This window comes from Gossypium arboreum, chromosome 11, assembly GCF_025698485.1.
Source record: "Gossypium arboreum isolate Shixiya-1 chromosome 11, ASM2569848v2, whole genome shotgun sequence".
In the NCBI taxonomy this organism is placed as follows: Eukaryota; Viridiplantae; Streptophyta; class Magnoliopsida; order Malvales; family Malvaceae; genus Gossypium; species Gossypium arboreum.
Window position 1 is genome coordinate 47,597,375 of NC_069080.1, and position 7,646 is coordinate 47,605,020.

Sequence of the window (7,646 nt, forward strand, 5' to 3'; positions counted from 1 at the left end):
ACCGAGATATCGTACCCAAGGGAACCAAAAGTACTAGTTATAACTATCTTTTTATTATCTAGCCTAAGAATAAAAGAATTTGTTTTAATAAACTAATTATTTAAACTAAGAACGCACAGAGAAAAGTATTGGGGAATTGCTTTTGGGAAAATCGATTAACTTGAGACAAAACCTAAGGAAAAATCCACCTAGACTTTACTTGTTATTCTGGCTCTGAATCGGACGATTTATTCATTCAACTTGTTCCGTAGAGATCCGTAAGTTATGTTATTATCCCTATTAAAGACTAATAACGTCTAATCCCTAGATTGAATAACCGAGACTTTTCTCTAATTAACACTCTAGGGTTGCATTAACTCGATCTATGGATCCCCTTATTAGGTTTCACCCTAATCCGGCAAAATCTTGTCACCCTATTTTTAGGCGCGCAATCAACTCCGCTTAATTATGACAAATGTACTCTTAGACAAGGTCTATTCCTCCTCTGAATAAGAGCGTGTCTTGAATCAGTATCCTAGGATATCAAAACAAGAATTAAGAACACATAATTAAGAACAAGTTAACTATTTATCATACGATTCAGAAACTAATAACAAGATTCGTCTTAGGTTTCATTCCCCTTAGGTATTTAGGGGTTTAGTTCATAACTAAATAGGAAAACATCTCAGAAGAATAAAGAATACAAAACATAAAGAAAACCCAAAACTCCTGAAGGGAAATTGAGGAGAGATCATCAGTCTTGATGATGAATCCGGCTTCCGGGATGGATCAATCAGCTTCCTTAAGGTAATTCCTTACCCCCCTTCTCCGTCTCCCCTTTTCTCCTCCTGTAGTGTGTATTTATAGCCTTTGGAATGCCTAGAAAACCTCCAAAGTGGCCTTTTTCGAGTTGGACTTAACTTGGGCTCAACAGGGACACGCCCGTGTGACGTGATTGTCAGGCCGTGTTCGATCCGTTAAATTGCACACGGCCGTGTGAGTCAATAGACAGGCCGTGTGACTCGTGAAAGCCTTGTCAGTACCCTAGAAAGATAAGAGCATGTGAGCTGCCCGTGTGGCAAGGCTTAGGCCGTGTCATCTTTTCGATTTGGTCCATTTTGTCCCTTTTCGGCGCGTTTTTGGCTTCTTTTGACTCTTAGTGCTCTCCTGAGTACAAAACATGAAATTAAAGCATTAGGAGCATCGAATTCACCAATTCTAGTAGGAAATCATCCATAAAATGCATTAAATATGGGGTAAAAATATGTATAAATTACAGTTTATCAGGATCCGAATCTAAAGAGAATATAAGTGGAAGGCAGTTAGTGATGGGCAATGAACTTTATATCCAAACGTATGGTTATCTGTGAGAGTTAAGCTTGCTAAGGTTTAAAGGAATCTAGATGAGGCAAAATTAGGTAGGACCATAGAGAACCATTATTGTAAAGGACGTACTTATGTCTAAGAGAATAAATCTATCAGCGATGGAACACCTTGTTGCCTGAACAAGTCACAAACTTCTAGGAAAAGTCTTAATTGCAGCCTTGGATCTTAAGTTGATAGTCTACAAAATTGTCCTACTGTTTGCAACATCTGAAGCATTACCAGTTTCAGTTCAAACTGTTGAGCCTATATTTGTGGTCTACCTATCCCTGGATTCAAATCATCCAAAATTGGAACAACATGCTCTCAAATGGGTCGGTCTTGGTCATCTATCAGCCGACGAATAGGAGGATTAACATCCTGACCATTTGGATTATTATCGAGACCAGGACCATTTGGATTATCATTGAGACCGAGATCGTTCCCGTTTCTAGCCATTTTTCTCAGTTCTTTTGCCTTCTTCGCAAAGTTCTATCGATATCAAAGTCAAAAGGATACTCTTTGTTAGCAGGAATGTCTCTTCTCATGCATTGATGGCAAACCTGTAGAAATTAAATATAACTAAGTTAAAAAAACTAACGGGATTAAATAAAATAACCAAACCAAATTACACTAAATTGCCAATCCTTGGCAACTGCGCCAAAAACTTGTCTTGTGTGAATATGATATGTGAATTGTGCAAGTATACTTGGTGTTCTTATTGCTGACATCAATTCAAATTTAAAAAAAAAAAATTAATGTGGACGTTCTCTTTGCCGGCACCAGTGTAGTTTTTGAATTTTTTTCCAGCATGCTCTAGTTGTCGGGACTATATAAAAAAAGAGAGGAAGAGAAGAAGACATGACAAATACATCAGTAACAACAATATAGACTTAGAAATATAACAATTAATGATATCAATAACAAGATTAATTAATTGTAAAATAAATTAGAAACCAACATGGTCAAAGGAAAGGAGAAATCAGAAACAAAAGATGATAGTAAAATAATTATTTCCGAAAAGAAAAAGAAAATTTTATGGTTTCAATGTACTTTACTTGATATAAAAATATTTTCATTCTCTAAAACGTTGTATATGGGAATTAAAAGTTGAAGGAATTGAAGAGTTTGTAATGAATTTTTATTGTAATTAAAATTCATTAATTAATACAATTAAACCATTTAAATGTTAAAAAAGCCATTAATTCATACAATAAAAATTTCCATGCAATAAAAAGTTGTATACGATAAAAAGTTATATATGGTTTTTAATATAAAATATCATTTAAATGGTAAAAATTGTATATGATTTCCATGCAATAAACTATTTAAACGTTAAAAAAACCATTAATTTCATTAATGGTTTCCAAGCAATTTAATTATTACAAACTTTTAAACTTTCCAGTTACCTTTTCAATGAAATTAATTAATGTAATTAAAAGATTTTGTATAACATTATATTGTGTTAATGCAATCTTGCATTAATTAAATAAACATACAAGATTTTGTATCATAATTTTGCATTAATTAAAAGATTTTTATTAATTAATTTTTATTGTAATTATTCATGCAATTTAATTGATGAATCATACTTTTGTATTAATTAAAAATATTTATTAATTAATTTTTATTGTAATTACTCATGCAATTTACTTGATGCACCACAATTTAATTAAAAGACTTTGTCTTCAATTCTTTAGTTTGTTTTTTTGTTCTTCTCTTCTTTTCACTAGTCTCGATAACCAGAGCACGCCGATAAATTTTTTTTAAAAAAACTACAATAATGCCAACAAAGAGAACATCGGCACAAAAAATGCAAAAACTATTTTTTTTTAAAATTTAAACTAGTGTTGGCAACATGAATGTCAACACTAAAAAAGTAAAATATCAAATTTTTTTAAAAAATTAAATTGATGTTGGAAACAAGAACACCGACAATTATTAAAATTTTTTTTTCTTTTTTTTTAATCCAGGAATACCCATATATTTTAAGTGTATTTGAAAAAAGATACATACCAGTGTTGACAAATAGGGGTGAGTATTCAATCGAATCTAATGAAAAATTTTCGAGCTAAACAAATTGACGAATTCTATTTTATCATTCTAACTTAATTTGAAATTTTCTCGAATCGAGTCGAGTGAGATGAAATTCGAATCGAATTGAATATATTTGTTCGAGCTAAATTAAAAAATAATTTTGATATAGGGGTGGGGTAGTTTAATAGTTGGTTTATTCGAATTATTTGAGTTATTCAAATTCAAAAATTTATTTTGATTCGAACTCGAAATTTGAAAAAATTTCGAGTTGACTTGATTAATTCAATTAACTTGATTCGAATAATTCAAAATTTAATTTTTTTAAATTTTTTAGAGTTAAATTAAATTTTACTCTCCACTGTAAGTAAACACAGTGCTGACACAAAAAAATTTATTTTTTATTAGCTGAATAATCGTCGCGGACAATTATTAGGAGATGGAGAGTGGTGCTGGCTGTAAGGAGGCTGGCACCAACAAGCACCTTAGAAAATATGTCATTTTCATATAACATCTAGGTTATTTTCGTAAATAATTAATTTATTTGTGTCAATTACGAAAAAAAAAAAACCCACATTTAATTCAAGGTTTGTAACTTTCAATTCTTTTCATATAGAGTCGTTTCTCCTCCTTTTCTCTCTACCCTTTCGCCTCCTCCTACCAGAACATTCTCTCCTCTCATGGTTTCTCTGCAACCTAAAACTATGAGACGGACAGGCTTTCATGTTCTCCCAAGAACTAGACAAGGTTTGTTGCTTTCTTGTTGCCATTTTGGTTTTCTTATTTATTTTGGATTATGAGTGATTTTAGAGTGTAGCATTGTTGTTCTTGGATTTTGGGTTTGTGTTTTTTTTCTTTTTTCAATTTGCTATTCTTGGTTCTATTTCATAGTTTTTATGTGAAATTTAGACAGCTAGTGGACCATTTAGCATGTCGAGGAGTTTGCTTCAGCTTTAATTTCAATAAAAATTAATTGTTCCATTTGCGATGAGAGGTGGAACTAAGACCTGTTTCTTTCAGGGTTGTGATCCTTTTTCCATGAGAGGTGAAAAAAACAAGGCAGATAAAACCCCAATTCTTAGAAATCTGCGAAAACTCTGAGGCTGCCAATGGCAGTGTTGTTCATATCCATGGGGTTTGTCACCTAGAACAAAACATAGACCCCAGAAAGCTTAAACGGCCAGATGTTTTCTCTCTTCTTTTCTTTAACCTACCTATATACTTCCTTTTCTTTTCCATATCACAGAGATGTTGTGTAGGTCATTTCAAATCGTTTCTCTGCTCAGAAATCAATAGTCAGGAGGCATCAACATTTGGAAAACAAGGTGAAGGAGTATTTAAATTCAATTTTAACAGACGACAGACGAAATGTAAATAGATCAAAAGTTTAAAATTATTTAATTGATGCGGCCAAGAAGTGCGTCATCGTATTCTTCATCCAATCTAAGGTAATAAGGTAATTGTTTCATCATATTCTTGAAAGTTTTATATAATTATGGTGTTTACCAAATGGCAATGTGGCACTTAAAATAATTGTTATTTTTTTTAAATCCAGAGGTGGTGACACCATTAATAATGGCGTCACCTACGTTTACATAATTTTCAAAATTATGTTTAAATTGTCTTGTGATTCTTCAATATGTAATGTTGCTTTCAATTAGCTTAAACAGATGGAATTATGGCTAGTTAGAGAGACATTGTAGATGTTTAGAATTCGATATGTTCTATTTTTTAATGGCATGTATGTGCCATATATTTTTTGTTTAAATATGTAAAAGATACATATTGTAGGTAGGAAGTTGGAACCCATCGTGTTGATTATTTTCTATTTGCATATGTCCATATTTATATATATATATATTATGTGTAATTCATTTAAAGCTGTTATTGTTAATTTTAGCCATGTAATTTGCAAAATCAGAATAGTTAGCATGGCCAAAATGGAAGTTTTCCTGAGACTAGAAAAAAAGGGCTTCGGTTGTTTATATGATACTTCTAGTTTTAGCTTAAATTTATTTCTTTTTTATTTTTAAAATGAAGGCATATCACAAAATTTATGGGACAAAGAACAGGTGGAAATCATATGCCATCAACTTTTTTGGAAAATATGGTTTTGCTTCTTTGAAAATTGATATGGAGATCTGAATTAATCAATATTGGTATGTCGTGCATGACATAGCCATGTCCACTTCTTCACCTACCATAAGAAGTTATGGAGTTAGAAATGGGTGGATTCCTACACAAGGCATCAACAATTCATAAGCAAACTCCGAGAAGCAAGGTTTTTATATTAATTTGAATTGGACCGGTTAGGATGTTTATCACAGAATGAAGACACATTGGTTAAGGAAACCAAATTATATCTCCCATGTTTCATATGAACAAGCTTTAGCCTAGAAAGTCCTTGAGTCCACTGGCATTGCTTGGCCTTCTCATAAAGAATACTTTGACAAGAATTTCTTCACTTTCTCTTTCGGTGATTCTTTTCTTTTGTGAACAAAAAAATTTTCTTCCCTGCTTCGGGGGCTGTGTTTATTTTTGTCGTTTTAGCCTGGTAAACTTAAAAACTAGAGTTAGCCTGAGTAATTTATCTTTTACTTTTTTGTAGTTGCTTGTTTATGTGTCAATTAAAAAACAAAAAAGAATACACATGTGATTGAAGAGAACTATACATATAAGCATGTGCCTTGTTTATATATTAATTAGTTGTCATACCCGAATATAGTGTATATAATATGTAAAGTTATTTATTAATTAGATTTGGACCACGAAGTTGTACTATAAATTTTAAAAGTAGAGAAAGATAATGTAGTTTTAGGATGAATAAATGTACATTTTAATTATTAGTAATGAAAAAGTATGTGAAGCGGAACCAAACAATTGCTAGTAATAAATATAAATGAACCAAACAAAAGGGTAAGAAAGTGTAAATTGAAAACAATATAGAATACTTTGGAATTTACGTATAAAGACAACAGAAAACAAGCTTGAAGTACAATGAGATAATCTACACAATTATTTGAAACGGAAAATAGTTAAAAGTGTTAGGGACTAAAAGGAAAATAAATAAATTTACTTGATATTTCATAATTATATAAAAGTTAATGTGTTGATCAATATAAATAAAAGTTGTTCGTAGAAAAGTAATCTTAACCAAATGAATAATATTTATATTTATATTAATGTCAAACGTAGTAAAAGGAATAATACAAAATATCACTTTCTTCAGTATAACAATAATGACAATTTTTGCTCATTTCTTTATTGTTTCCTGTCTAAGGACTTATATAGCTGGATCCAGCGTTTTATATATTTTTTTGTGTATAAGAAAACAATAAAAAAAAAAAGTCACATTAATCTACTAATATTGAACGGTTTCTCGGTAAATAGTTGTAAGCCCTAATTTCGGTTAAAAATTAACTTTGTAATACAATAAGCTTCCACATTTTCTTTTTTGTGGATATGAACAAATTCCAATTGAAACATTTCTGACAAGATGATGCGGTCGTTGAGAGCACTAAAAATATCTTATCTCTATAAAATAATAAAAATAATAGTATAAGGGAAGTAGGGTCAAATCCTCAGAAACCAAATTTGCACAATTGCTTGTTCCTCAAAATCTTAGATAGAAACGTGCTCAAGAAATCCTGCGTATTTAGAAAAAAATAAAAAAAATAGAATTAAAAGTTTTGATTTAATTAGAAGTGAAAAATTAAACTTAAAATAGTAGAGATAAATAGGGTTGAGAAAAAGTTTCTTATAGAGAGATTCCAACATAATGAAAATAGAATTTTTATTGGCATAAAATATGAAAAGAACAAAAGGCTAAACTTTTTGAGAGAGTGTGTGATTACAGAAAATATATAAGTCAAATTTGTGTCACTCCATCCCCTATTTATAGTACTAGGAAACCTAGTTTATTCCTACTTAAATTCTAAAAGATAAATAAAAATAATTAAAGATAATTAAAGATAAATGCTAAATTAAATCTAAATAATAATCTTTAATAATTATCCTAATATAATTAAAAATTAAATAGAGTTTTGTTTTTATAAAATCTCTTCTTTGCACTATCGCCCTCCAAGTCTTCCATACTTTGCATTTCTGGCGCCACTTCTCTCCTACTTTGCATGTTGGCCCATTTTATGTTTAAATTTATGCTTTTCGCCTCCAAATTTCCTTTTACCTTCAATTTAGTCCCTAGAAGATAAAAATCATAAATTGCTCAAATTAGTAGGATCAGACTCAAAATAAATATGTAATTAATACAT

The 7,646-nt window shown here is 30.7% G+C and overlaps 1 long non-coding RNA gene across 2 annotated transcripts; it reads left to right on the plus strand.

The window, feature by feature from the left end:
* Positions 1 to 4,012: 4,012 nt before the first annotated feature.
* LOC108472533 (uncharacterized) lies at positions 4,013 to 6,053 on the plus strand. Of its 2 annotated transcripts, none has more exons than XR_001869558.2 (3): positions 4,013 to 4,122; positions 4,396 to 4,831; positions 5,416 to 6,053. It is a non-coding gene; the product is annotated as an uncharacterized LOC108472533 (long non-coding RNA). The 2 variants fall into 2 exon arrangements; XR_008274689.1 differs by having other exon boundaries at positions 4,396 to 4,823.
* The last annotated feature ends 1,593 nt before the right edge of the window (positions 6,054 to 7,646 follow it).